The sequence below is a fragment of the Epinephelus fuscoguttatus genome, linkage group LG18 (genome assembly GCF_011397635.1).
Source record: "Epinephelus fuscoguttatus linkage group LG18, E.fuscoguttatus.final_Chr_v1".
NCBI lineage: Eukaryota > Metazoa > Chordata > Actinopteri > Perciformes > Serranidae > Epinephelus > Epinephelus fuscoguttatus.
The window spans coordinates 12,947,841-12,957,414 of NC_064769.1; positions in this window are offsets into that span (position 1 = coordinate 12,947,841).

The following is a 9,574-nucleotide window of genomic DNA, read 5'->3' on the forward strand; positions in this document are numbered from 1 at the left end:
GATTCATTCTCTGGGCACAGTCAATATTTGTATCGTACTGTCAAGACATTTTAGTCAGTAACACTGTCGAACTCAAGATGGACAATTTATGAAAAAGCATCAGATTGGATGCAGCAGAACAACAGATATCATCTTCTTGATTCATTGCATTCCTCTTTTTTGTCGAAACCTGGCGCCTACATGACCCACAAAACAACTCTATCACTATCAGTTTGGTTAGAGATTGGGTGTGTCATGCTAGTAGTGGTTAATGTATCTTCAAGTGGCTAATGTCAGGCAGAGATGAGGAAATGGCAACAGAGGTCTAATCAGAAGGGGTGGAGTCAGATGTTGAGAACATTTGGATCTCTGTCCAAACTTAAGGGGTTTAGGAACATGCTCCCTCAGTGAGATTTTTTCCCCATTTACAGCAGCTATATGCACTATTTTTTATGCCATTTGACATGATAGAATGCCTAAAAATCTGAACATCATTTTGGAAAAACATGATAGTTGCCAAAAAAAACCCTAATTATTCCCCTACTATCTTCATCATTGTGATACCATGTGCAAATCAAGCACATCAACTCGTAGGCTCTTTCCTCAACCAACACTGACATCACTAGAGGATATTTATATGACTTTGCGTATGTTCCTCTGGAGACACAAAAGGCTTTAGACAACTTTTTGACATATGCAGTAGTACTCCCTAAGACCTGTAAGCAGAGGGATGTCTAACAAAGGTGGAGTTCCCCTTTAAACAGAAAGATCAACCTCTCGGTGTCAGCAGACGAAAAGTCAACCAGTAATATTGGTTTCCTTTTGTGTTCAGTTCTTCAAAGTGATGAAAATGAAATATGTGATTTTGTTTATAACAAAGGGAACATCCTCTTCAGGGAAACGGTATTCACACTGTACACTACATATTATGTAGCATCCCCCATTATCACTGCTGCACCATCCATCCCCTTTATACCTCCTTGAATTCGCACGCTGGCGCTGAGGGCATGTGTGGAACTTGTTTAGTCCCATTTAGAGATTGAATATCTGGTGTCCAGAGAGCCTCATCCCATTTCCCCTGCTGTTTATTTTAGGGACCTCCTAATATGCAGCCTGACTGTGGTGAAGGAGGAAAACATTCACTCAGGGACTCACGATCCGGGGCCCCAGGAGTGCATGGGTGCGGCGGGATGTATGCAGGAGGGTGACGGGCCTTTCCACAGTGAGTGTGATTGAAAGAGTTATGGGTACCGCATGACTCTGTGGTTACAAAACAACCTCAAGAATCTGCTCCGTGGCCTCGAGATGTTGACTGTAATTTGGTGTATGTGTGTGACGGAGAGCAGGGGGAGCGGTAAGGAGACACAGATGCTGAGATTTCCATTTACCCCCCAGTTCCACGTTCATTACAAATCCAGCCAGAGCAAAGTGAATGTTAAGACGCTCCAAATTAACCCTGAGAGTGACAGAAGCTGCCTCAGCTGTCTGTGGTATCACTTTCCATCCAAATGGTATGGATAGGGCTCTGACAACTGTCACCCTGACCTTGCTTCTCTACAGCTCTCTCCCAAGACTCACTAGACTCTCTGGGGCGGGGTAGATGAGATTACCAACATTCACAATTTCTCCTGTCTCTCAAAAACACAGCCATCTGCCAATCACAGTGATATAGTAATGATGGGCTGGTTCCAGGAGTATGAAGACGCAAACATGTTAGGATCTCAGGGTATGTCTTTAAGTGGGTTTATATTTAAGAGAACTGTTTGTGTGCCTCTCTTGGATGTCACCTTGAATAGCGGTAGAAGGCGACAACTAGTCCGACAGAAATTGCTGACTGGTTTATTGGCTGCTTAGCGAGCCACCTCTGATTCGCAGAACTAAATGCCAGAGAGATAAGTCACATAGTTTCCTCCTTCCACTCTACATCTTCACAAAGCGGCTTATTACCTCACTCTCTCCACTCATCTTGCCTGTACCTTCATTCTCATCTTATCATCAGCCCACATTTTGTGCTTAAATTTTCACAGTTCTTTCATTCCCCTGTCGTTATCTGGATCTTATCCTGTCTCTCTCTTATTCCTAAACAAGTCGACAGACATGTTCTGCTTTGTTGTACTTTCACACAGTGGTGCTTGGAGCTTAATGGTAGCACATCTTAGTTTAGCGTGTTAGAATGTTAATATTTGCTGAGTTGTTCAGGGCACTACAGGAAAAGTCAGGGGGTCACCTATGTCATTAGGACACTAGCTGTGGAGACTCGTCACTAAAAACAAAAAATGTCAGCCTGCCAGTGGCACTAGAAGAATACTCAGGGGATCGCCAAAATCTGTATTTCTAAACCACGGGGACAGGGACCCCAAGGTGTCCTTGAGAGTGTTTCAGGGGCTCCACAGAAGATGAGAAATAGTTTATTTTTACTATTAAATTCACTACAGAAGTGAATCCAATGACAATAAGAGTCATTAGTGGCTATTCTGATCATAGATTTCACTTCCTCCATGGTTATCTCCTCAGTTTACAACTACAGAGTTTTGGTCTTATTCATATCTAAAAACCAACATCTTTTCAGATGGAGGTCCCTTAAGTAAAAACTTATTAAATAGGAGTCTTTGACCTATGGTGTATCGATTTAGGTGTTCTTGACTTTAGAAAGGTTAGGAACCACTGACCCAAAGTACAGATTAATCCTCTGGGGACCATGAATGTTTGTACAAATGTCATGGCAATCTATCTAACAGTTGTTAAGATATTTTAGTCTGGACCAAAGAGACGGACTGATGGACAGACCTACATTGCTATTCATAGAACCATGCTACTATCATGGCTAAAACCAGGCTTCAAGGAACAGTGCCAATCTTCGAAGCCAATTTGATATAGTGGCCAAACTGTGGAATTACAACTTCTGGGTGCATTACGTGATGCTATGTGGCCCAGAAAGACTTTCTCCTATAGACTTACATTATGAAAGAGATGTCTGTAAATATGTGGATTCTTTTTTTTTTTTTTTGAGCGTCACAGCTCCCGTCTTCAAGAAACGCAATCTTCACCGACAACTCCCGTGAAATCATTCATTTCACTATTGGGTTTTGATCCATCTGGTCCGATAACATTTCAAAAGTCCTGAAGAGCTGCAACAATAAATCATTTTATCCCCATTCAAGTTAGCAGAAGGCCGAACTGGAACATAGCCTCTCAGCCAGTGGACGTCTCTAGTGTGCCTGCCCTATGGGCCCAAAAATGCGGAAGCAGAGCAGAAGATCTGGGTAATTTCACACACAGAAGTCAGACTTTTTTGGTTTCATTCAAAATTGAGCAACTTTAAAAGTAAGGAATAGGGCCCTGCTATCCTATATCCAGTTCTTTTTATACATACATGCTAAAAAACAGAGGTCAACGTATGCAATCTGGAGCTGAAGCTTCACATTGGATATCTCTATGAGCCCTGGTGGTCGTTACAGTTGTCAGGCCATTCAGTGAGAGAGGTGACATGGAAAATGCCGCGACAGGAGCTGTTAATCCTGCTTATGACAGACATGATATGAGCTGTCGTGCTAGAATGAATAAAGTCTGTACATGTCAGATGTATATACAGAAAGTGGAGGCTCCTTGCTGACACTGATTTTATTCTTTCAAGCTCAAGCTACGTTGGCTGCAGACTGAGTACCAACCAGGAGCCATTAATTAACGGCCAAACTGTGTCTTCACATTAAACTGGTATATGATATCCAATTGAGGCTACTGGTTTCAACCAAGGCCAAGCTAGGGGCGAGAGGAAGGAGGGGAGAGTCCTCAGGGGGATGCTGGAGGGTGTGTGAAGCAGTGGCCTGCGTGCCGTCGGCCAGCCGCCCGCGGGGGAGGCACATGGTGCCAACAGCTGCCATGGTGAAACGCTAACCCCTCTAAATGCTCCTTCCAGTAAACAACGCTGGGCTGAACACATGCCAATGGGGGAGCCTGGGTAAGGAAGGGGTGAAGAGGGTGAATGGGGCGACCCAGCTGACGCCGTGGAGAAAGGAGAATTGACCCCTGTGAAATGGCTTATTAAAGTGCGCTGGCCACCATTCTGGGGGGCCGACGAAGGATAAGACAGTGAGGGAAACTCAAAACCCCCTTTGGCAAACTGAGCACTGTGCACGCCACAAGCCGCAGACAGGAAGCCCCAGATTCAAGGGATACTTTTATTGCATGTATTGACACAGACAGAACACATCGCATGCATGACATACTGATGACAGATGCTTTTATTTTCATTGCCATACCCAAAGACTAATCATGCAGTGTTTATTTTATCTCTCAACTGGATGATGGGTGGAACTCTGCTTACTATCCATCCTTCCCCCATCCTCAAATACACTGCATTCAGAGCCATGTATGGCTTCTTGATCCATTTAAATTGATAAATGAAGTCCACTCTGTGAAGCCTGTTGCAGCCTTTGGAGCTGCTGAAGGTTCCCATGCTCTCAGGCCCGCTGGGGAGTGGCAGGAACAGATGTGACGTCTGCACAGCCTCGCTTGTAAAACAACCCATCCTCCACTTGTAAAAACATTACTTTCCACCTCCATCGTCTCCTCCCATAACTCTCCCTTTAATCAACATGAAAACAAAATTAGACATAATTTTATAATGTGATAATTGCATCCAGCCCTTACTGATGGTTAAATGTGATACGGAACCGTTAGAGTAATCTAATAAGTGTCTTTCAATCTGTCATTTCATTTCACTTCACTCTCACTACCTCTTTTTCTGAACATATGCACCCAGTAAAGCACATACACACACACAAAAAAACAGGAACTTACTGGATCAACAAATGAACAATTAATTTGATTAACAAACTTCTTACCAATCTTGAACTCCTCTCTCTTAGAATTTTAAAATTAATTAGGTCATCTTCAAAGGCAAAACTAATTCTGAATCACCACTTTCAACATGTCACATTTTATTCCAGTATTTCTCATGTGTCATGTCAGCTGAATTCACCATTGTGTTATGATAAATCACCTGAGCAATGACGCCACCATCTGGCTGTGTTTTCAAGAGCTTGGAGACAACACAGCCTGCTCACTGCTGTCTGACCATTTCCTTTGGTTCACTGACAGATTAGCATCCTTTATGTGGAACAGTGTATTAAATCGCCTTGATAATGACTGTATTTGATCCAGGTGAGCCAGCCCTGTGTTGTACATGTTGGGTAAATGGTTTCCTTAAATGTTACTGGTGACAGCTTTTGCTGCTGCTTCAGTCAAAATGTAAAGTGGGAAAAAAGTCAGTGTTTCTGACACATTACCATTTGTTTCCACTTGACATTAATCAATGTGAAACTTTAATTTAAAGAATATAATTTACAAGAAAAGCCCCAAGCCATTAAGTTAATCGATTTTCTTACACCCCTCATCACCCAAAATCGATGGTGCGCCAGAATTTAAAGTTTTACTTTGGTGAATTTGGTGAATTCGGCACCCGCTCTCTAGACCGTAACCAGAATCCAGACAAAATTCAGAGAGAATAGAAACCACGACCAATAGAGGTGACGCGAGAAACCACGACCAATAGAGACGCAAGAAACCATGACCAATAGAGGTGACGCGAGGCCACCTCGAACAGTGCCAGGCTCTGAAGTCAATTTTACACAGTGGCCAAATGTGGAATTACAATGTCAGGGTCCATCACGTGATGCCATGGGGCCCAAAATACTTTTCCTCATTGTGAAAGAGACGTCTGTAGATCAGTGGTTGAGCACTCATTTTTTGAGCATTACAACTCCTGCGAAATGATTACTTTCACTAACAGGATTTGGTCCCTTCAGTTCGATGGCGTTTAGAAAGTCAAAAAGACCTGCACAGTTAAATCATATTATTCCCATTCAAGAAAGTGGCAAGTAAGTAAGTAGTGTCAAATAAGACTAGTTTCATGTGCAGGGCTTTTTCTTGTAATTAAGTACATCTGCAGTGTTGTTATCGAAAAACAGACTATCTGAATACTTCTTCCACCACTGCTCTTCTGGGGGTAAGTTTAAAAAAGCCACGCTGAACATACAATATTGTGTTGAGTATCATGTATCATCTTAAGCCTGTAACTCTAATACTCTGCTTCCCTCTAAAAGACTGCACTGATGCAAACAATAATGCAGCAACATGACAGGGGTGGGTTTCTCATGTCAGCAACTTGAACACTGGTTTATCATAAAGAGATGTGACTGTGAGAGCGTCTCTGACTGGAGGTGTTCCATCATCGTCCTAATCTTCGCATCCTGCAGTGCAAAACCAGGCCCACACCTGCCCATATAATCTTTCCGATCACTCTATTAACCACAACTGTGTGTGTGTGTGTGTGTGAGAAAGACAAAAAGAATGGGACTCCAGACCTAAATATTTGTTATCCCCTCCTCTGACTATTCAAAAAATTATCTCTCTGCTGAGCTCCTATCTCAGTGATCACACACACCTGCCAAACGTGACAGCTGATTACGAGCATATACGTGCCTCAGCAAGGATGAACTCACTCTAGGGATGTTGTTCAGGGGAGACCCTGTGCCATTAACAAAACCACAGAGCTCAGGTTGATATTCGGGGGGCTTATCAGGAGTTTAGACGGTGGTTAACCAAATATTAACCACTCTCCTGGCTTTCATATAAACACGACCTTAATGACAGGGTAGGCAGAGTCTCTGGGGACAAAGACTGGCCAATGTATTCCAGTAACTGTCGCAAATTGAGCCAGGGGAAGATGAAACATGAAGTGAGAAGAGTGAGGTGTGTGGTTGTGGTGTGCATCTATAGGTGGGGGAGCAGATGCTGTGTACTGTAGCGGGTAGGTGTGAGAAACCGAGTGTGTACATACTGCGCCCTCATGTAACCTTGAAAAGCAACTTGAGTTACATCCTGACTTGTGTAACCACACTTTATTTTAGTGTATCTGCCCCTCTGCTTTTTTCAAGCACTATATAAACATTTGTAACACAATACAATGTAGTTGTGAGTTATAACTGTGACTGTATGTCTCATGATTGTCAATCAATCCTGTGTTAATTTTTTTTTTTTATATCAACTTCCATCAATAGGAATCATAAAATATTCATTCAGTTATGAGATAAACTATTTCACATTTTGACATGTTGTTACATCAGCAGCAGCTACAGGCTTTAAGAGCTCAGGATTACTCAACACACTCATCCTGCACAGAGAGGAACCAGCCAGGGGTTTAAGGTGCAAACGTGAGGGTCTGTTTCAACCTGCCCCATGGCCCGTAGTCTCCAGACACAGTCTAGTGGGAGGGTAGGTTTCGGTTGACAAGTCTGAGCGAAAGTACAAAAAAAAGGAGGCGTGTGAACAAGAAATAAATCTAAGAGTATCATGGGTGTTTGAACTCTGAACTGAGAGTGCGTGGTTTCTCTATATTTGACTTATCTCTTTGGATTTTTCTGTTAGTTTTGAAACAGGTTAAAGACCTTGATGAATTTTCAAATGGAGACTACCGTTGTCCATGTCTAATGGAAATTGTTAAATAATTAATCACTATTACTAAGGAGGAACACATTTATTATATATAGAATATGTAAAGAATGACATATTACAGCATATACTGTTTCATGAATACCAAAGCATTGTGGCTACCAAAGTACCAACAATACCAAAGTCACAATACTTAAATAAAAGCAGTCACAGATACCCAAAACATCTGTATTTGTAACCACACCTTCATTTTCATTTACTCATACATTCAAGAAAAGTGAATGTCTTGTTGATATATCTCTGTAAGCCTGTTGTTTTAGTCTTCATCAGCATGCCTAAACTAAAAAGTATCTACTCTGAACTTGCCAAAACATGACATTTTTTGATGGTCAAATGGTTCTCAACCTTTTTCATGTCAAGAACTCCTTAATTGATACACATTAAGATACAGATGCCCATTTGGTACAATTTTGCTTCAACAACCTCCATCTGAAAAGATTTTGGTTATTAGATAAGATTAAGACCAGACTTCTATTGTTTTCAACTACAGCTGAGAAGATAACTGTAGAACAATGAAACCTTTGAAGAGAACAGTCACTCTTATGACTACTGCTCACATTCAGCTCACTTCTAATGAATTAAATTGTAATAATAAATGGTTACCCTTTTTTCTCAGTCTGTAAAGACCATCTTGATAACATGAGCTTAACATTCTGATTTGATCTCTGTATCAGTCTGAACTTGGTGCTGCCCCAAACACTTTCAGTGGGCTGGAGTACTTGCTTTAACAGACAAACTCCTTCAGTCAATTAGCATAACAAAACATCAAAGAACATCTTCGTCATCACCACCGGAGCCCGTTGATTTATCAAGCTTTTGCCAAATCCATTTGGAAGCACAGCAAAAATGCATTTTCCTCTATGGATGTCTTGTCCTTGTCTATTGTTGTTATCGACACTCTTTCTGCAACAACTCCACTTATTGCTGTGTTTACTCTACTAATATTGGAGTTAGGGCAGATCCCTGATTCGCTTGATTGGATATTGATTTCTGGATACAAGACGGGGTGGCACCAAGTTCAGACTGATACTAAGAGCGAAAGAGAATGCTGAGCTCACGCCATCAGGATGGTCTTGCCAGGCTACATCTTTCTAAGGACCCCTTGGAACTCCCTCAAGGACCTCTGGAAGTCTCCGGACCCCTGGTTGAGAACCACTGGTCTAGTCTAATCTAGTTGCATGACACTGATTCACAATGAATCAGAACTATTAAAAAAGAACACTGATTAAAAAAACCCTTTTTTCTTTCATCAACGTGGTTAACATGGCTTTCCTGTAGTGAGGTAGTGGATAATATATTTATGACACCATAGCGCCCCACAGTGGACGAATGTCATACCTACAATGCCTGCAGTCTTTAATAGTTACTGGGTCCTATCTGCATAAACGGCATACCATAGTCTGTTGCATGTACACATAAATCTTAACTTTCTAATGTTCATTGATGTGATTTCTGTACTATTCTCAAATATAATGTCGAAGTTTGTTTTGTTGTGTTCTGTTATTCTTCATGTTAATAAAGTTAATATTGTTATTATATTTCTATCATTTGTACAGATTATTCTATAATGTATTATTATGCATGGATATAACATTTTTATATACATATATATTTAAGAAATACTGTATCTACTATATCACTTTGATTTGCACTATATGGAAACTGTTCCATTGATTTTGCAAGGATGTTTCATTTACATACACTGATGTAGGTACTTTTTAAACTCGTTTTATTTGTTATTTATCTATATTTTTAGCCATTTCAACACTTGAATTTAGCTCAGTTGGATCAGAAAGGTCCTACAATAACACGTGCCCATGAAATATTAAAGCTGCCTGAGCATTTCACTGTGGAAAACCCTTCAGGCATAGAGATTTTTTTGGCATGCAGTTCACATACATATCCACGTCTTTAGAACAGCAAGGGTCAAGACTGTGGATATTTGCCTTTTAACTGTTCTGTAGCTCTCAGTGCCCTTTACATTATTTACAAACTATCATTTATACCATGCATCGGTTTCTATGGGGCCACGCCTGATTGTTAGCACCTGCTGTCAATAGCTTTAATGTCCCATCCCCCTTTA